Source organism: Rhinolophus ferrumequinum, chromosome 15, assembly GCF_004115265.2.
Source record: "Rhinolophus ferrumequinum isolate MPI-CBG mRhiFer1 chromosome 15, mRhiFer1_v1.p, whole genome shotgun sequence".
Lineage (NCBI taxonomy): Eukaryota > Metazoa > Chordata > Mammalia > Chiroptera > Rhinolophidae > Rhinolophus > Rhinolophus ferrumequinum.
Genome location: NC_046298.1, coordinates 9,725,387 through 9,747,558, shown reverse-complemented (window position 1 = coordinate 9,747,558; position 22,172 = coordinate 9,725,387). Strand labels below are relative to the sequence as shown.

At 45.3% G+C, this 22,172-nt stretch overlaps 1 protein-coding gene across 1 annotated transcript in view; it reads right to left on the bottom strand.

The window, feature by feature from the left end:
- Positions 1-16,779, bottom strand: part of NLRC5 (NLR family CARD domain containing 5) — a 74,385-nt gene extending 57,606 nt beyond the window's left edge. The window contains exons 1-2 of the mRNA XM_033129495.1: positions 16,685-16,779; positions 12,604-12,666 (exon numbers count right to left, since the gene is read on the bottom strand). The gene's annotated coding sequence lies outside the window, so the exon portion shown is untranslated. The remainder of the gene's footprint in view (positions 1-12,603; positions 12,667-16,684) is intronic.
- Positions 16,780-22,172: the final 5,393 nt, after the last annotated feature.

The window sequence follows — 22,172 nt, the reverse complement described above, 5'->3', positions numbered from 1 at the left end:
CCAGAGGTCGGCTTCAGAACATACCAGAGCCCTACCCCACGAGCCCTACAAGTGGCACACCCAAGAGATGGTCTTAACAGGCTCGAGAGCCCACTGGGGCGACTCCTCCTCTGAGGAGTCAGCCCCCACACAGCAGCTCATACAGTGTGGGCATAGCCAATCTTCATCGTCAGTCAGCCTGACAGTCAATCCAACCCACTGACATGCCAAAAGCAATCAGGGTTCAACTATAACCCGAGAATACACACAAAACACTCAAGGGACACTCCTGGAGCACATACACAGGTGATCAGGAAGACGGCACCATTGGACCACACAGGACACATATTACATAAGGCCATCCAGCAAAGACTGAGAGACATAGGAGATCTACTTAATACATAGAAGCAAACATAGAGAGGCAGCCAGAATGAGGAAACAAAGAAACATGTCCCAAATAAAAGAACAGGAGAAAACTACAGGAAAAAATAAACTAAGTGAAATGGAGGTAACCAACTTACCAGAGACAGAGTTTAAAACTCTGGTTTTAAGAATGTTTACGGAGGGGTGGACAGGTGGCTCAGTTGGTTAGAACGTGCGCTCTGGGCAACGGGGCTGCCGGTTCGATTCCCACATGGGCCAGCAAGCTGCGCCCTCCGCAACTAGAATGAAGTCAATGAGCTGCCGCTCAGCTCCCGGGTGGCCAGATGGCTCAGTAGGTTGGAGCGTGGGCTCTCAACCACAAGGTTGCTGGTTTGACTCCTTGACTCCTACACCCCCTGCAACTAAGATTGAACATGGCACCTTGAGCTGAGCTGCTGCTGAGCTGCCGCTGAGCTCCTGGATGGCTCAGTTGGTTGGAGTGCGCCCTCTCAACAACAAGGTTGCCGGTTCAACTCCTGCAAAGGATGGGCTGCACCCCCTGCAACTAACAACAGCAACTGGAACTGGAGCTGAGCTGTGCCCTCCACAACTAAGATTGAAAGGACAACAACTTGACTTGTAAAAGTCCTGGAAGTACACACTGTTCCCCAATAAAGTCCTGTTCCCCTTCCCCAATAAAATCTTTAAAAAAAAAACAAAACCAGAGAGTCCCAAACAAGATGAACCCAAACAGACTCACACCAAGACACATTATAATTAAAATGGCAAAGGTTAAAGACAAAGAGAGAATCCTAAAAGCAACGAGAGAAAAACAACTAGTTACTCACGAGGGAGCTCCCATAAGACTATCAGCTGATTTCTCAACAGAAACTTTGCAGGCCATAAGGGAGTGGCAGGAAATATTCAAAGTGATGGAAAAACTAGGGCCTACAACCAAGACTAGTCTATCCAGCAAAGCTATCATTTAAAATTAAAGGAGAAATAAAGAACTGGGTGAGAAAAGTGAAGGGATTAAGAAGTACAAATTGGTAGGATTTGTACTTTGCCACCTAAGAAAATCACCAATGCATCCCTGAAACAGGGTGTTCAAGTATGGGCTCAGAGAAAGGCAGTGAAATGCCCAGGGTCACACAGCAGTGCCCAGAGGGAACCCAGGCACGTGGATTTAGAGCCCAGTGCTCTTGCTACTCCAGGTCCAGAGTGCAAGAGGGAAAAGGGCAGGGGTGTGCCTGGAGGCCTTGTTGGGGTGCTTACAAAAGAGGCATGGGGATATATTAAATGTAACTAATGTAACAAAGTACATTAAAGTATGGGGAATATAGTCAATATTGTAAAAACTATGTTTAGTGTCAGATGGGTACTAGACTTATTGGGGGGATCACTTAATAAATTATATAAATGTCTAATCACTACACTGAACACCTGAAACTAATATAAAATAATATTGAACGTCAACTATAATTAAAAAAATAGTCACAGGGATATAAAGTACAACATAGGGAATAAAGTCAAAAATATTGTAATAACTATGTACAGTGTCAGATGGGTGACAGACTTATTGGGTTATCACTTTGTGAGGTATATAAACGTCTAAGTACTATGTTGTTTTGTACACCTGAAAGTAATAATAAAAAACACTTTGATTACTGAAAAACAAAACAACAACAAAAACCCCCAAACCCCTATATCTCTTGTTCATATTTATTTGGTGTATCCAACAAAGAATGAGAGAGACATTCTCAGTCACTGTGCTTCTATCAATTTCTTCATGCATAGCTAGCACTTTTTGATTTACATATGGCTCTTGAGATTCATGTTATTCAAATGCATGGTTTCATTATGATTCTACAGAAAACAAGAGCCCAGAGCCGCCGCTAACAGAGCCAAGAAAATAAAACCTAATAAATTCTCAAGCCGTCATATTTGCATTTTAGCACAGGCCTCTGGCCTTCAGTCCAAAGTGCCACCTAAGAAAATGACCAGTGCATCCCTGAAACAGGGTGTTCAAGTATGGGCTCAGAGAAAGGCAGTGAAATGCCCAGGGTCACACAGCAGTGCCCAGAGGGAACCCAGGCACATGGATTTAGAGCCCAGTGCTCTTGCTACTCCAGGTCCAGAGTGCAAGAGGGAAAAGGGCAGGGCTGTGCCTGGATGCCTTGTTGGGGTGCTGGTCTCATTGAGGTGTCTGCATGGAGGTTCACTCCACCCAGGTTTCAATGGAATTCAATTCAATTCCATTGCCTTCATCACTGTGCTCCTGGGGACTCTTTCCTGCCACCCTGGAAGTGCCATTGGCGTAGAGGTTACAGGGGGAAGTGGAGAACTCAGATCCTGTTGCCTCACTGCAGCCCTAGGGCCTTTGCCCTGGTTGTTCCCTTTGTCTGGAGAGACCCTACCTCCAGTCCACACACATGCACACGTGTACCCATGCTAACATACATGCATGCAAGCGCATGTATGTCCATGCATGCATACATGTATGGCCAGAGTTACTTCTAAGACTCAGTTCTGGTCTGGGCTCATTTCCATCTATATTTCCCCTCAGCTTCCCACGACCTCCAAAGTATAGTTGTGCCATGTTAATATGACTTCTACCTCAGGTGTCCAGGAAAAGTTCAGAAGATGAATAAACAAATGGTCCCTCACCATCTGGTTTCTGGCCCCCACCGGGCCCTCACACACCTGTGACGAGGCTCAGAGCCCCGCCTCCCATCCTCTTTCACAATGCCCTGATGACTTTCTCTTCCTCTACCTCAAACACCCTTCCCCTTTTTTCCCACCTTGCAAACTCCTCCTTCTCCTTCCAGACCCAGCTCTTGTTCCCTTCTCAGGGAAATCAGTCTTCCCGGCTGCCTTCCCAACCAAGTCACGGCCCCACCACTGGGCTTCAGTCCTTTTTCTGCCATTGCAGGTCTGGCCACTCTGCACTGTCATTTCCTCTTGGTGGGCCAGCTTCCCTCAGCATTCTGGGAACACCACAAATACCTTGGCACGAGGGCCCTGGGTTTGAGTCTCTCTTACTTACCAACTGTGGGACTTTGGTCAGGTTACTTTGTCTCTTGGTTTCTCAATGTCCTCAACTATAAAATGGGGGTGCTCTAGCTCAGACTTTAGAAGCAGAGCCCGAGACAGGGTTGTCTGTAAACGTTATTTATTGAGGGGTAAGGGACACAGGACAGGGTAGAGGAAGAAGCTAAGCAAAGATGTAGTTTCAGGAAGAGTCTAGCTTCAGCCTGACCCATGGGGAACTCTGGAGTGTGACACCACAGTTTGTCCTGCCAAGAGGTAAGGCACTGGGCTGTTATACCCCAACATCTGCCCCGACATCTGTTAGTCACTGGCTCTGAGCCATGTCCAGCAGTGGGCGGAGGGCGGGGTTATGGCCCAGTCATCTCTGCCAGAGGCAATTCCTGTCAGCCTCAAAAATCCTTCTCCCTTGAGGAAGGGAGCGGCTTAGGGCCCACACCCACAGTGGATGGAGGTAGGTTCACTGGCCTGTTAGGGGGATCCAGCAGAGGTGAGAGAGCACCAATCAGTGTGCTACAGGGGTAATAATAATCTCTAGCTGGCTAGGTTGTTGGGAGATGAGGAGGCAAAATCCCTGATGGCATCTGGTGCATGAGAAAAGCTCAATAGCTGTTACGAGTAGCTATTATTACCAGTGGTGTTACTGTTTCCGAGGTAGCCCAGCCCCTAGTGCTGGGTACAAAGAAGGAAGGGAGGGATGGAGGAGAGGATATGACTTGAGTCACAGAATTCTGGTTATTGTTCCTTTCGGTTTTCCCTCTTCCTGATTTCCAGGCTTGGATTAAGGGGGAGCTTCCGTGAAGCTGTGTGTTAAGGAGACAGGAGCTGACAGGTCCCCTGGCTTGTTGGGACCTGTTCCTTCATCTCTATCTGCAAGGGAGACATCACCTTCCCTACCTGTTCCCGGGCTTTCTGGGAGGTTCAGGTGGCAGAGAAAGGCCTGTGGGAGGCTGGAAGCCCTATCCCCATGGCAAATCCTGACTTCTGTCCCTGGCTCCTGGGCCAGGGTGAAAGAAGTGAAGGCGGAGAGGGCTGAAGACAGGCAGTAGGAAGAAAGGGACAGAACACGAAGGCTGAAAGTGCTGACTTCGGGCTTAGAAAGGATGTGGTTGGTTAGCAGGAGCGATAAGAAAATCACCCCAGGTCGTGAATCACTACATACATTTGGACAGAAACATAATATCTTTGAAAAAGAAAAAGGAATGCACCATTGAAGGTGGTTTCTCAGGACTGAGAGGACAGGTCAGGACCCTGGGGTGGACCGGCACCCACAGAATCCCTCAAGCCCTCTCAGAATCCTCCACACCAAGCCCTGCGAGGGCTGATGACGGAGAACTCAGGGCCTCCGCCTTCCCTTGGGGTTGCAAATTATAGTCTGAGGCTTTGGAGGACGCCTGAGTCTAGATGCCCACAGGGACAGAGCTGGAATAGTCCTGACTGTGGGGTCCATGCCAGGACCACTTTACGGATGGGGAAACAGAGGCCCCGAGAGGAAAAGGCCTTTCTGGCACTCTCAGCAAATAAGAAGCAAAGGCAGAGCCAGACTGACCCAGCGGGCTCTTTCTGGGAGGCCCATGCATCCCCACCCCAGAAATCACCCTCCTTTCACAGGGGCCCATGGAGTGCACCTTTAGGGAGATGTTAGCAGCCATTTCCTCCCTCACCTGGCAGAGTAGGCAAGAGGGCTCCTTGACATAGCACATTTCCACGAGGAATGATGCTGGAAGGGCCGACTGTTCCTTTCAAAACCCTCACAATGACAGTGTCCAGTAGGACTTAAAGTGCATGGTCTTAGTGCTTTACCGAGGCTCCCAGCAGGAAGAGGACCTGCCCAGGTCACTAGCTAGAGAGTCACAGAGCTGGGAGTTGAACAAATGTCTCCTTGCCTTGAAGCTCTCTCGGGGCGGAAGGGGCTCCAGAGAGAGCCAAGCAGTCCATGTCTATACTCTGGGCTCAGACCTGGGCTTGCATGGTCCCTGTTCCAAATTCGACAAGGCCTCTCTTTTCTTGTCACTGAAACCCGGGAATCTGGGTAAGAGCCCTCATCGCTAGACTCTAAATCGCCTCCTTCATGACAGCCACTTTTCTGCTGGAAAGGTTTGGACTTTCCACCAAAGGACCCCCTGGAGTCTCCATATGCACCCTCCTCTGGGTCCAGGGTGCCCTAGAGCCAGCCCTGGCCTGGCTAGGGCAGCAGGTGGCCAGGTAGTGGCCTCTCTGGCTCAGCCTTGGCGGTTTGGGCCCAGCACCTACAGGAAGTGACTGGTGAGGCTTCCATGGTAAGGATCCTGCCCCACTCGGTCCTGGGCCTCCAGAGGCCTCCCCCTGGATTTGCCAGGCTGGTGGTTCTCAAACTTGTTTGTACATTAGAATCATCTGGGAGTGATTCTAATCTAATCACTAACAGGCCACACCCCAGACCAATCACAACACAGTCTCTGGGGGTAGAAGGCAGACATCAGTACTTTTAGAAGTTCCCCACATGATTCTGACGTGTTAACAAGCTTGGGAGCTATTGTTCTAGGCCCCCGTGACACCCAGCTCTCCATCCCCAGTAGCGAGAGTGGTTCTGTGCTCCCTTGCCTCACCAGCAAACCAGAGCCAAGTGCTTCCTGCGCCCTGCCTCACCAGCAAACCAGAGCCAAGTGCTTCCTGCCCTCTGTGAGGCTGGGAAGGGAAAGCCCCGGAAGTGGCTTTATTTAGATGAGCCCCTGAGGTTGTTTCCGGATGGCTAACACTCACCCTGCACCCCCTCACTAAGTTGGGAGTCCATCTCTGCCTCTGGCCTGTTCCTTGACCCCTCGTGCCCCATCTCTGTGGCTCTGCCAACTCCTCTCACACAAGTCCTGGCTCAGCATACCCAAACAAAACCAAAAAGGAAGCTAAGGTTTGGAAATCCCCTCTGTCTCCCATGCAGGTAACGAGGATCCCAGACGAATCTTGTGCTGGTTTTGAAGTTTGGGGGGCTGAGAGAGGGGCAGGTAGAAGAAGGCTCCAGATGTAAAGGAGAGAAGTTGGATCCTAAAGTTCAGATCCACAGCCTGGAAACTGGTCTGCCCACTTTGAATAGCAAATTAGCAGTGACTTCTAAAACCTAAAGTACACCCCCTCCTTTGACTCCAGAGCCAAACTGCTCAGCAGAAAGCCAATGGCATGTGAGATAAGGGAAGTGTGCAGCAATGTCTGAACACTCCACATACCAATAAGATTTGGTGTGACCACTGGATTATGGGCATGAAGCCCATTTGATTCTGTGTTGACACAGTTGAATTCTTAAGATATACGGTATTATTGCATAAACAAGACACAGTGTATAATGAGACGCACAATATGATATCATTTGTCTTAAAAATACACAAACAAAAAACAGACAATACTATATTTCTTCTCACAGGTCTACAGTAACAGGTTTTTATAACTTAGAGGTTAAACTAACTTAGAATTTTGGAGCCAGGCTGTCTAGATTTAGGACTAACCTTTCCACCACTGGCAGGCTGTGTGGTGTCAGGCAACTAATGTAGCCTCTCTGGGCCTCAATATTCTCATCTGTAAAATGAGGATAATAACAGCACCTACCTCACAGGGTTGTTGTGGGCTTAAATGAGTTACTACATGTAGATCACTTAAAACAGGGCCTGGCTGTTAGTGAGCCCGATATAAGTATTATTTTTAATATCTGAAGGCTTAGATACAGTTCTGGAGGCAACACATCAAACTGGTTACCTAATACTTGGAAAGGATAGACTTGGGGTGGGGAGCAGTAGTAACAGAGATTCCAGCCTCATGCATAAGGTGTTTCGCTTTCTGCAAGGAGAATTTAGTCATGTATTACCTGTGTGGTTCAAAATAAATACTTTTTTTTTCTCAGTGAAAGAAGACAGAATATCAAGGACCAGAAAGCCAAGCCCTTTAAAGTTAGAAGAGGAATTTTGCTTCCGGAGTGGGTATATGAATCACTTCCTCCCGTGCTAGCCAACAGTGACCAAATACATAAAACATGGGCAAAAGAAAGGCTTGGGGGGAGTGAGGGAGGGGGATTGGTAGGCTGGAGCTTCAGTTCTGAGTTCCACTGCCCCAAACTTGCTGGGTGACACCAGGTAAGTCCCTGCCCTCTCTGAGACATGGTTAACTTGTTTATCAAGCAAGCCTATATCACGGGGATCTGGGGAGCTGATGAAAGAGTCTTTGGGGTCAGGAGCCCAGCTAAATATATGAAGCAAAAACTGACATAACTGAAGGGAGAAATAGATAGTACTTTTATAATAAAAGTTAGAGACTTTGATACTCACAGTAATGGATATAACAACCAGAGAAAATAACTGAGGTGGTAGAGGACTTAATACAACAAACCAATTAGATCTAACAGACATTTACAGAACACTCTATCCAATAAGAACAGCATGCACGTTCTTTTCAAGGGCACATGTGACATTTTCCAAGATAGACCATATGTTAGGCCACAAATTAAGTCTCAATTGATTTTAAAAGATAGATATCATACAAAGTATCTTCTCTGACCACAATGGGATAAGTTAGAAATCAATGCTGCAGAGAAAACCAGAAAACTCACAAAATTGTAGAAATTAAAGAACACAATTTTAAACAACCAATAGGTCAAAGATGAAATAACAAGGAAAAATAGAAAATACTTAAGTGAAATAGATGAGTGAAAAAAAACACAACATACTAATATAGATGAGTGAAATAGGTGAATGGAAAAAAACACAACATACCAAAACTTATGGGACACAGTGAAAGCATTGCTAAAGGGAATATTTACAGCTATAAATGCTTACATTAAAAACAAGAATGAAGGGAGGCCAGTTAGCTCAGTTGGTTAGAGCGTGGTGCTCTTAACAACAGGTTGCTGGTTCGATCCCTACATGGGCCACTGTGAGCTGTGCCCTCCACAACTAGATTCAAACAACTACTTGACTTGGAGCTAATGGGTCTTGGAAAAACACACTTAAAATAAAAATAAAAGTTTTTTTTTAAATATCACTGAATGATATTTTTGAATGATGATGAAAATATTTCTGAATGATAATATCTTAATATATAATTTAAAAAAAAACAAATAAGAATGATCTCAAATCAACAACCTAACTTTACAACTTAAGGAACTAGAAAAGAAGAACAAACAACCCAAAGCTAGCAGAAGGAACAAAATAAAGATTAGAGTAGAGATAAATGAAATGGAGGCTAGAAAAACAATAGAGAAAATCAATGAACCAAAAGTTGGTTCTTCAAAAACATTAACAAAATCGACAAGCCTTTAGGTAGATGAACTGAGAAAAGGGAGAAGACTCAAATTACTAAAATCAGAAATGAAAGTGGGAACATTACTATCAATTCCAGAGAAATAAAAAGGACTATAAAAGTGTACTATGAACAATTGTAGGACAACAAATTGGATAACCTAGATGAAATAGAAACTATCCTAGAAACACAAAACCTACGAACGCTAGGTCACGAAGAAGTGGAAAACTTGAATATACCTATAACTAGTAAGAGGATGAATCAGCAATTAAAAAAATCTCTCAACAAAGAAAATCCGTACACCTGATGGCTTCGCTAGTAAATTCTACCAAAACATTTAAAAAGGAACTCATATCAATCCTTCTCAAATTTTTCCAAAATTGAAGAGGAGAAACACTTCCTAAATCATTCTAGGAGGCCAACATCACCTCCTAGATACCAAAGCTAGCCAAAGACACTACAAGAAAACTACAGACAAATATCCTTTATGATCATTGATGAAAAAATCCTCAACAAAATACTGGCAAAATGAAATCAGAAGCCTATTAAAAATCTTACATACCATGATCAAGGGATTTATTCCTGCAATGCAAGAATAGTTCAACATATGAACATTGATCAATGTAATACATCACATGAGGAAAATTAAGGGAAAAAAAACACATGATCATCTCAATTGATGCAGCAAAATCATTTGGCAAAATTCAACACCCTTTCATGATAAACAAACAAACCAAAAAAACCAAACTAGAACTAGAAGGAAACTACCTTCACATAAGAAAAGACATGAAAAACCTACAGCAAACATACTCAGTAGTGGTGAAAGATTGAAAGCTTTTCCTCTAAAATCAGGAACAAGGCAAGGATGCCTACTTTCACCACTTCTATTCAACAGAGTACTGGAAGTTCTAGCCAGAGCAGTTAAGCAAGGAAAAGAAATAAAATGCATCCAAATTGGAAAGGGAGAAGTAAAATTGTCTCTGTTTGCAGATGATATAATCTTATATTGTAGAAAACTCTACAGACTCCACAAAAATGTTGCTAGAACTAATAAATGAATTCACCAAAGTAGCAGGACACAAAGTGAACATGCAAAAATCAGTTGCATTTCTATACACAAAAAATGAACAATCTGCAAAGAAAATTACAAAAACAACTCAATTTACAACAGCGTCAAAAAGAAAAAAATACTTTGGAATTTAACCAAGAAGGTGAAAGACTTGTACAATGAAAACACTGATGGAAGAAATTTAAAAAGATGTAAATAAAGAGGACATAAATAAATGGAAACACATCCCACGTTCATGGATTAGAAGACGTAATACTGTCAAAATGACAATATAACCCAAAGCAACCTACAGATTCAGGGCAATCCCAATGACACTCTTTTGAGAAATAGAAAAATGCACCCTAAAGTTCATATGGAATTTTAAGGGACCCTAAGTAAATAAACACTCTTGAAAAAGAACAAAACTGGAGAACTCGTACTTTCTGATTTCAAAACTTACTACAAAACTATAGTAACCTGAACAGTGGTATTGGCATAAAGACAGACATATAAAAGAATGGAGTAGAATAGAGAGCCCAGAAATAAACTCTAACATATACAGTCAAATGATTTTTGACAAGAGTGCCAAGTCCATTCAATGGGGAAAGGACAGTCTTTTCAACAAATGGTGCTGAGAAAACTGATATCCACATGCAAAAGAATGAAACTGAACCCTTACCTAAAACCATACACAAAAACAAACTCAAAATGGATCAAGACCCTAAATTTAAGACCCAAACAATAAACTCTTAGAAGCAAACATAGGATGAAAGCTCGTGACATTGGATTTGGCAATGATTTCTTAGAGATGACACCAAAAGGCACAGACAACAATAAAAATAGACAAATTGGACTTCATGAGAATTAAAAAGTTTGTACATCAAAAGACACTATTCACAGAGTGAAAAGGCAACCCACAAAATGGGAGAAAATATTTGGAAAACATATATCTGATAAGGAATTAACATCCAGAATATAGAGAGAGCTCCTAAAACGCCAACAACAGAAAAACAAACAGGCTGATTTAAAAAGGGACAAAGGACTTGAACAGACATTTCTCCAAAGGTATATGAATGGCCAATAAGCACATGAAAAGATGCTCACATCACTGACAGGGAAATGCTAATCAAAACTACAATGAGATACCACCTCACACCCATTTATGGCTACTATAAAACAAACAAACAAACAAACAAACAACCTAAAACAGAAAATAAGTGCTGCGATGAAGTGGAGAAATCGGAGCACTTGTGCACCGTTGGTGGGAATGTAAAATTGTATGGCCACTATGGAAAACAGTACGGAGTTTGCGCAAAAAATTAAAAATAGAATTACTATGTGATTCAGCAATTCCACTTCTGGGTATGTACCCCAAAGAACTGAAAATAGGCTCTTGAAGAGGGAATTGTACAAGCATGTTCATAGCAGCATTATTCACAATAGGTAAAACACGGAAGCAATGCAAGTATCCACAGATGAATAAATGGGTAAGCAAAATGTGATGTAGTCATACAATGTAATATTACTCGGCCTTAAAGAGAAAGGAAATTCTGACACATGACACGTGCTACCACACGGATGAACCTTGAGGACATTATGCTAAGTGAAATAAACCAGACACAAAAAGACAAATCCTGTATGATTCCACTTACTATATGAGGTACTTAGAGTATTCAAACTCAGAGAGACAGAAAGTAGAGTGGTGGTTGCCAGGGGCTGGCGAGTGGGAAGAATGGAAAGTTATTGGGTAATGGGCATCGAATTTCGGTTTTACAAGATGAAACGTGTTATGAGGATGGCTGGTGGCGATGGCGTCACAACAATGTGTTTAAATGTACTTATACACCACTGAACTCTATACTTAAAAATTGGTAGGATGGTAAATTTTATGTGATGTGTATTTTAACACAATAAAAGAATACCGTCCACATATCCCTTTAGAAGTCCACTTTGAGAAGCTAGACTAAGGAAACAACCCAGAATGTGAGCAAAGCTCTGGTTAGTACAATGCTCACCACAATGTTGGATGTCAGCCAGGAGCAGCCTTTCCTGAAGAACTGGCTCAGATGCCAAGCCACCTGAAACACTGTGGCCTGGGAAGCCATCTCCCCACAGGGGAGGGGGTGGGAGGTTATAATGGCACAGTCTCCTCCGGCTTCACGTCCAGCCCTTTGTTCAATTACATGTGAACAATTCACTCCCAGGAAGCACTGTGAGCACAGCTGCCTCTAAACAACTCCTCCTCCCCTCTCCTCTCTCCCGTCCTCTTTTCGTGCCCCAGAGGGAACCCTCTGCCTGGTTCCCTCTTCCTCCAGACATCACCATGTCCGTGGCTCCCTGCCTCACTCCCCTTATGAGAAGGCCACGCCTGACCCTGTATTCCAAACACAGCCCTTCCCCCCGCGCCCCCTTCATCTTTTTTCACTGCAGTCACCACCACCTGACACCTACTACACACCTTTACGCACTTGTTTATTGTCTGTTCCGACTGGCACATTAGCTCTGTGGGGCGGGGACGTGGTCGTGTTTCCGGCTACAGTCCAGGACTTAGCACCGGACCTGGCATGTTGTAGAAACTCAGCGGATATGTGCTGAGAAGGTCAATGATTGCAGGGCGGAGCCCGAGTCGGTCTGCATCGTCAGTTCCCACTCATGGAGTGGGGGCACCACGGATGGAAAATGCCCTTTGGCCACCCTACCCCCAGGGAGTTTCTGGGGGTCTTCTCCCGGTGTGACCGCGCCTTCCTCCTCTTCTCCCCCTCCTCCCTTTTCTCCTCTCTCCTCCTGCCTTTCTTTCGGGAGCAATATAGCACCCCCACCCCTTGTACATGCTCCATGCACAGTCTGACCTGTCTGCCCCCACGTCCTGGTCCCTGCGAACCACTTTGCACACAGACCCCACACACCTCAATCCTATCGAGGTGTTTTCCCCAAAATGCTTCCTTCCCTGAGAGGAATTCCGGTGAGAGCTATGAGAAGAAATAAAATGTCACATCTTGTTTTTTATATAAAACAGGAAACAGACCATGCATAGCAGGAAAAAGTGAGACCCAATCCAAATGTTTAACCACGATGGATATGGTTCAGCCATTCTACGGACAACAATGCAGCCGCTTAAAATGATAGTATACTCATATTACAGACAGAGCTAATTTCCTTAATATGTAAAATGCTTTTACAGCTCAATAGGAAAAAGACCAACAACCCAATGGAAAAGTGTGCAAGGGATATGAACAGTTACAGAAAAGGAACTACAAGTGACCGTTAAGTATTTGAAAAGATGCCCAACGTCATTCATGAGAAGAGAAATGGGAAAAAATATACCATCGTTCATCTCCCAGTCTGCAATATGGAAAAGTTTGATAACACAAGAAGTTTGTTGGAGAGGGTGTGGGAGTGAAAATTAGTACAACACTTGAGGCTACTTTGCTATATATCTCAAAGTTCAAATCACATATTTCCCCTGACCTCACAAATCTACTCCTGGATGTTTTTCTTAAAGCCTCATTCTCACATATGCAAAAATGATGCTTGAACAAGGAAATTCATTACAGCACTATTTGGAACAGCGAGAGACAGGAAACAACCTAAACACCCAACAATAATTAAATCAACCATGGAACAATCACACAGTGAAATATTATGTAGCCGTTAAAAAGAAAAAAGGGCAGATTTGTTTTTGTTTTTGTTTTGAAGTACAAAGATTTCCAAATTAAATTTTTAAAAAAGATTAAAAACCCATTACATATAGCATACTACCATTAGTGAGAAGGGGGGTAGTTTGAGTCAACTTTACCCAGCTCTCAAAAACTCCAGGAAACCCCAGACAACATGTGGGTTACATAATCACACTTTTTATGGGTTAACAAGTCCCACATATAACCCAATGCTTGCCTGCCTCACCTCTTACACCTGTTTTGAAATGCAGTGGATGGTGGCCTGAGGGACCAAAGAGGCACCAACAGCCAGACTGATCAATTCTTCAGAGTTGATGGGTTTTTTTGTTTGTTTCTCCAATCATCTGGGTGCTTTCCTTGCAGACTGAGTTTCAGCCAAGGTAAACTTTGGGATATCAGCCAACACTCAAAAACTAAATCCCGTAAAGAAAACCAACAGTTGGGCAGCCAGTTTGCTTAGTGTGGTTAGAGCGCAGTGCTCGTAACACCAAGGTCGCCAGTTGGATTCCCACATGGGCCAGTGAGCTGCGCCCTCCACAACTAGATTGAAAACAATGACTTGACATGGAGCTCATGGGTCCTGGAAAAACACACTGTTCCCCAGTATTCCCCAATAAAACTTGAAAACAAAAAACAAAACAACAAAAACAAAAAACAAAAACACCCAATAGTTTACATCCTGGGTATGCCTGCAAAAAGTTTTTACAAAGTATCTGCACTTAATCCTTAGGACAACTCTGTGGAGAAGGCAGAGGAGAGATTCTGGGATGGCAAATTAGTGTCCTAGCTTTGTTACAGCTGTAAGAAAGAACCACAAACTGGGTGGATTAAAATGATGGAAATTTATTCTTTTATAATTCTGGAGGCCAGATGTCTGAAATCAAGGTGTCAGCAGGGCCGTGGTCCTTCTGAAACCTTTAGGGGAGGACCTTCTCTTCCCTCTTCCACTCCTAGTGCTTGCCGCCAACTCTTGGTATTCTTGGCTTGTAGACACCATTCCAATCTCTGCCTCTTGTCACATGGTATACTTCCTGTGTGTCTCTACTTTCATATGCCCCTCTCCTCTCTTACAAGGACACCAGCCATACTGAATGAAGGGCCCATCTGCTCCAGCGTGACCTCCTCTTAACTAATCACATCTGCTCTGAACTTATTTCCAAATAAGGTCACATTCTGAGGGTCCAGGGGCTAAAACTTCAACATATCTTTTTTAGGCACACAATTCAATCCATAACAGAATGGCAAAAACACACTAAGAAGTTTTGCTGGATTTTCCTCAAAGGGGAAGAGGGTATGTGTGTTGGGGTGTAGGGAGACTGACCTGACCCTGCATACAACCAGTCACCTCTGTGTCTAGCCGAGGAACAAGCCTCAGCATATTGTGAAACTTTCAAAGAACTTTCCCTTTTGCTTGTCTGCTTTGATCAAGACCACATCGCTCCTCATGCTCGTGCGTTATTTGAGGTTGATCATCACGGGGCACTCCTCCTACCTCATCGCATCCAACCCATAAAACACACTTTGAAGGACACAGCAGCATCCTCATTTTACAGATGAGAAACCGAGGTTGTGGGAGATGAAATACAGACATACTTCATTGTATGGTGCGTTGTTTTATTGCACAGCTCCGCAGATACTGCGTTTTCATCAACATTGAGGCAAGACCCTCCACCAGCAAAATGGTTATGACTCGCTGGGGGCTCAGATGATAGTTAGCATTTTTTAGCGATAAACTATTGTTTAATTAAGGCATGTACTTTTTTGTAGACATAATGCTATTACACACTTAATAGGCTATCGTATAGCGTAAACATAACTTTTCTGTGCACCAGGAAACCAAAAAATGCATGTGACTTGCTGTATTGCAGTGGTCTGGAATGAAACCTGCAATATCTCCGAGGTATGCCTGTAGTTAGTCCATGGTCATCCAGCAAAGACAAGGTGCTGACAGCCTCGGTCTGTCTGTTTTTCATGCTGGGCGCCAGTCAAGCTGGTGCCCTGCTTGGAGACAAGGTAGGTGGGCATAACCAATGGCCAGCTGGCACTGTAGTTCAGTAAGGTTTCAGGAAAGCACGCTGGATGAAGAGATTGTAATGGGGAACCTGGATTTATCTTGAAGCCATCAGTTTTACTTCTCCCTCTATTCTCCAGCAGGAGACCAAGCCTAGTGCTTTTCTGGATTTATTGCTTCTTAGAGGAGAGGAAAAGCAATTTGGAGAGATGAGGCTCCAGGTTCTGGAGGGTATACCCCATCTCCTGCCACTCCCAGGTTTGTGAGACTGAGAAGCACAGGTTTTCAAACTGCTTTTTAAAGTCTACAGAACCCCCAACTTTTCAGAGGAAAAGTAAGAACCTAACTTATAAAATGGATGCAAATGGTGCTGAAGAGGGGTGAGGGGGCTCTCCCCCATCTTCCTAAATGGCCACCCCAGCAAACTCCAGGTGGTGGGGGAGAGAGCAATGGCTGAAAAAGACATGGAAATGCAGAAAGCAAGTAACCAAACGACACCCATGTATTCACCTATTATGAGGTTAAGATGTTCCTTAGAAATAGTCTGTAAAGTTGGACATTAAGCAATTATTGTTAAAATGTTTAAAGTATGCTGATGGTATTGTGGATATGTTTTTTTTCCCCAGACTCCTTAACTTTTTGTACATTCTGAAATATTTCGGTTGAGAGGCTGTGATATCTGTTTGCAATTTGTTTTCGCGAGGGGTGTGGTAGAGACAAAGCCCTGGCTTAGTGACTGTTGAAGCGTAACGTGGTGGTTAGTGGGGCTGCCTTCTATCAAAACCAGCAAGTCCATATGGCTCCACCTAATTCTACTCCTACTTTTGTATACGTTTGGAATTGTCCAAAATAAAGAGGTTTTTCTTTAGACTAAAAAGTCTGCGTTATGCATAATAAGCAGCATAACTTCTGTAATTCTTTTAAAAGCAACTAAAAGTTGAAGCTCCGGGAGGTGACCGGAGCTTTCGAGGGTGAGGAGTGGGAAGGACGGAGAGCGCAGCCGGGATCGCAACCCCCAACCCGGGTGACCCCGGCTGCTTTCCCCTGCGGCTCACAACTCATCCTCCAAACTCACCCAGGGTAGCAAGCTGCGCGCTGCCCCGGCCGCTGGCGCACCTTCTGTCCACCCGGTCATCAGTCCGTCCACCCCGTCCACCCCGCAGCCGTTGGGACCTCCTCCTCCAGAGCCCACGGGCACTCCCTGCTCCCCACTCCGTTTGGCATTCGCACCCGCATCTTCCAGCGCGCCCCCTTTCTGGCCCCGCAGCCCCCGCAGCCCCAAATGCACTCGGCACTCACCGGCGGCACTCCTCTTGCTTCACAGCACTCTGCACGAAACTGAAAGCAGGCGCCGCCGAGAGCTGCTGAGCCAACGTTTGGAGACTGCAGCCGCTGCTGTGAAATCACGTGGATTCTCGGTGCCAGCCCTGGCGTGGGTGCAGCGCAATATGGACTAGGCGGGTTCGACCTGCCCTTTACTCCAGGGCCCGCGCCCAGGTGCCTCCTGCGCTGGGCGACTTTTGCCGACAGGACCCAGACACACGAGGGGTGGGATGGGGGGCGCTTGGCCCTTTCGTGGATGCGCAACTGAGACAGAAGGGTAAGGGCTGGCTCTCCACAGAGCGCATATGGGAGGGGTTCAGGGAGCTTCAGGAGGACCCCAGGCTGAGTTCAACTGTCCTTGCCTCCTTGGACACTAGGGAGGGATGGGACAGGATGGGAAAGAGGAGATGCTCTGTGCAGCAGGAGGAGACTGAGAACCAGTGGTCCTGTTTCCTGTCCTGCGTGCTCTTTGGGATGAAAGGAGGGTAGAAGGAGATAACAGTAACTGGTCTTATTAACAGCTCTTGGTCGTCTAACAGGTACCAAACACTATCTACCACTTCATCTTACCTTCAAAACAACCCTAACATGAAGGTGCAAGTATTACCCTATTTTGCACATGAACAAACTGAGGCTCAGATAAGAGAAAGGTGACAGAACTTGTCCAAATCACACAAGGGACACAAGACAGCCCTCTGCCAAGCTCTACCCCAGCCCTGGCTTCCTGGCCATCTCTGCTGGTGCTAAAATAAAGGCCAGGCCCCTCAAGCATCTTCATGATGTGGCCCCGATCTCATTTCATGTCTCTCTCTCTCTCTCTCTCTCTCTCACCTCTCTGCTCTCCACTGGAGAAGTGTAGGGAACAGGGGGCCCCAAGGAATCCCGAGGTCAGGCCTTGCTATTGATCCTCTGAAAACCAGGAAAGTCCCCCAGCACTTGCAACTTTGGGGTCCCATGGGCACTTCCTCTTCGAGATTCTCCTTTATCCACGTTCCCAACAACGACTTCCTGGTTGGTCAGGAATGAGCACACACCAGGACTTTCCCACATAGCTCACTTCCTCCACCTCCAAAATGAAACCATCGTCAAAGCAAGGTAGGACTTCATCTGTGGCAGTTGGGGTTATCTGCATTTTCACATTTTACAAATAGCCTAGAGTGGCACTACCCATCGACCAACAGCATCGGCACCACCCAGGAGGTATCTTATTAGACGTGCAGATTCTCTAGCCCCATCCTAGGCTTACCAAATCAGAAAGTCTGGGGGAGCCCCAGGAATCTATGTTTTAACTACCCCTGCATGTGATTCTGACTCATGCCACAGTTTGAGACCCACAGCACTAGGTAACTTTCAAACAGCTTCTTGAGTTATGAGCTGTAGAAGCACCTTCCCTAACCACCCATTTTCTCTTCATAGCGCCAGGCACAATTAGTGATTAATAGTCTTCTGTTTGGCTAGTTAATTATTGTCTATCTCTGGCAATTAGACTATAAGCTTCCTGAAGTCAGGAACCATACAAGTGTGGCCCAGAGTGAAAACTCAACAGATATTGTTGAAAATACATATACGCACATACACATACCGACATAAAAGTGCCAGGGCACAGAAACTGTTGACTCTGGTATAAATGTGACACGTATGACCCTAACAAGTATCCCTCTGGTTCTGAAGTTCCTCTGTACCATGACTGGGTGGGCTCAGGTGACCCTTGAGGCCTCCTGCTCTCTGCCATTTTAGTAGGTGCTCAATTTAATGGCTCCCCAATCCAACCATTCCATACCAGTGCCAACAATGTCATCTCCCCCACACCCCAAGCCCAAAGCCTTCTGTAGCTTCTCCTGCCTCCTTCTGGCCTTCAAGGCTCTATGATGCAATCTCAATCTACCTCCTGGCCTGATCTGCAACTCCTGCACCCCAAAACAACCCCTCCGCTCACCCACACTGGGATTCCCCGGGCTCAGGTCCTATCGACATTCTTCCCCTGGCTAGGACACCCTCCCATGGCTCTCTTCCTGTCCTTTGAAACCCAGTTAAAACCACCTTCTAGAAGCACTCCGACACACGGAAGTCTTAGTTATCAGACTCCTAAAAAGTGCTTCTGTCCATACCTAGACTCAAAGCAAGAAGGGAACCCCTCCGGAGCCAGAAACCAGGGGGCACTCCAGGAGAAGTCAGGGCAGAGGGAGTGAAACAGGACATTCTGCGAGAGGGGTTACAGGTGTTTGTCCTGCATTGGATCTGGGGACAGAAAAAGGTTATCAGTGGAAAAACTGGTGAAATTCAAATCAAGTTTGGAGTTTGGTTCAATATCAGTGTAGTAACACTCATGTCTTAGTCATGACAAATGAGCCGTGGCTATGAATGACTGTGAATTTTTTTTCTTTATACTTTTCTCTATTTCCCATAAAGTGCCTGCATTACTTTAGTTTTCAAGCATTAAGAAGTACTGAAGATATGCAAACGGCATTAGGCATAGTACTTATTAGCAATTCCTTATGTACAATGACTAAATCAAACCAGCTCCGAAACTTACAAATTTTTTTCTTAAGTTTGCCAGCAAACCTGGCTATTTGGATGGGAGGCTGTTTATAGTATTTATCTTGCTTCACGTGACTTTTCCTATGCGGAGGAATATCCATGTGTTTGATGGTGGGGTGCCACCCCAGATCACATCGGGCTGTCCTGCAATATGCCCAGTGGACATGCACTGCCCTGCTTTTCTCAAACCCACACCATTCTGAATCAGGAAAGTCCTGTGTTCCCTAATGGATACGGACAGGGGGCTGTGGAACCTATGTAACAAACACCACGTCCTCCCACCCAGCTTAAGAAGTAAAATATTACTAAAACTGCCGAAACCGCCATGCATGTCCTCCTACGATCACTTGTATCATGATTTTGATCATCAGGACAGCCGTGCTCTAGAAACAACCAATGGCAGCAGAGGTGGTGACAAGCATTTGGAGGTTTCAGAGGCCCACCTGTGGGTTGGATCCCACACTCCTTGCTTCCCTCCATACCCACCTTACCTGTTCAAAAGTGTAAGCCACAACAAGTTGCCTGCCTGGGCACGGGAAAGGGAATTACATCATCACGGAAGAAATGGCCATTACAGCTTTGTGCAGACAGGAGATCTTGGGCATCTTGAGGCAGTGGACAGTTACTGGGGCCTGGTGGGTGGGGAAGCTGTGGAGAGCTGTGGGAGACATGCAGGGGTCCCCTGGCTAGGACAGGGAGCTGTCAGAACAACTGTGGCCACTTCCCCTGGAGATGGAAGGCATAAAGCCATCTTGGGGTTCCCACAGCTGGGAAAGGAAGCAGCAGCCTGGGGCAGTAGCTGGGGCCCAGGCTGGGCTCTGAGGCTTGAGCCCTCGGCCCCATCCAACCACTGATTTACCAGTGGCCCGGGTACGACTCTTGCTCTCTCTGGCCCTTGGTTTTCTCTTCCCTGTGATAGTGAAGCAATCCTTTGCCCTGCCCACCCCTCAGGGTGTGGTAAACATGCCTTTACTTAGCTTTTTGTGCCTTATCTTCTTCATCTGCATAATGGGGATAATAATAGTACCTACCTCGCAGGGTTGCTGTGAGGATTAAATGAGATACTCCATGTAAAGAGCTTAGAACAGGACATGCTGCATGGGAACCCTCCAAAACATACTGCTATTGCTGTTTTAAAAACAATGTTCATGGAATACCAACTAGGCTTCAGCCCTAAACGTGGTAGAGACCATGCCTATTGGCAGAGCCAAATAGAGATGGTCTCTATGATCAGGAAGCTCAATGTTTATCAGATAATCCCAGACCTAAATGTAAAATGGCACCTGAGGAGTATTTTAAAGAAGAGATGCACCAGGCTGTAGTTTGAGAGCCTTTGCGAGGAAATCTGACCTAGTCGGGGACAGGGGAGGCTTTTCCTGAGGATGAGGCAGAATCAGATGGCGGAAGGAAGAGGGAGAACATTCTGGGCACGTGCAAAGTCCCTGTGGAGGGAGCATGGCCAATGCAGGGATTGGGCAGGCAGCCAGGTTTTGGGGAGTGTGGCCTGAGATGGCCTGGGCAGGTTTGCAAGACCAGAGGTTTGCAGACTGTTGGGCTGAGCTCAAGGAGACCTCACCCCATCAAACAACCAACGGCTGTCTTACAACAAACAGTTTCATTTAATACACAGCTGAGCTCAAACGAAAAACAGGGATAATCCCAGATACTGGAGACAAAAAAGGGAACTGACAGCCCAAACTGTAAGTAAGGTGGATGTGGGTTCAAACCACACTCGTCTGGGCTTTGAACACACTCAGAAGGAAAGGAGTATGAGGAGGAGACGAAATGAAGACATTTTTTACTCAGTAAAAAGGACATAAAACAACTTTACCCACCAAAGGAAGCCACAGGAGGGTTGGGTTGGGGGTGGGGAGGTATAAATTGAAAACCCAAACCCATGCACATGCAGCTCTGAAGTATACATTCATACTGCCAGCCTGGTGCAGGACTTCCTGTGCTGAGAAATTAACCTAAAAACATGTCCAGACTAGGCCATGATGTAACCAGTGGGATTCCTGGTACGAGCAAGGACAAAATCATTCTCTAAGGAAACGTAGAGAATACAGGGAGTGGAGTGTGTCAAACAAAGACAAAATTCCACTAAAGATGAGCTTCCAAGTAACCACACATCAAACCACCAAGGAAATCATCCACCAGATGAGAGATCTAGCAACCACAATAAGAGGAGAAGCACCCCAAGGAATGGACATAATAGAACAACCTAGAAGAAACAACAAAGGAACTGATTTTTCAATGACTAAAGAAATAGAGCCATAATGAAACCATAGGTTTGGGGATAGGGGAGAGAACAGACTTGAAATTGAACTTAATAATAGAATTTCTAGAAAGAAAAATTACTGATGTTAAGATGAAAACCTCAGTGAGTGAGTAAACAGAGTAGAGCTGTAAAAAGCAAGAGTGAATTGAAAGAGATATTTGAAGAAATGATCCAGAACTTAGCAGAGCTACAAACTATAAGAGAGCAACTAAGAGACATATAAAATGGGATGGGAAGGCCCAACATATGTCTAACAAAAATTCAAGAAGTTAAGAATGGAAAAAATAAAAGAGGGACAATCATTGGAGAGATAGTGACTGAGAAATTTCCAGAGGTGATAAAAGACATCAACCCTTCAACTGAACAATGACGCTGGGTCCAAAACAACTAGATTGAGAGGTAGATAGATAGGGGCCAGAAAATGCAGGAACCCATATCAGAGAATTTTGCCTTTATCCTAAGTCTCTCATCCTTGATGCGTTTTAAGCAGACACGTGGATGATTGATCAGTTTTGCTTCATGAGGCTGCTGTGAGGAACAGCTTGTAGGGGATGTCAGGATACAAGGAGACCCACTAGGAAACTGTAGATGGGTCACCACAGAGATAATGGTAGGCTGGCCTCAGGTAGAGATGGACACAGAGAAAAG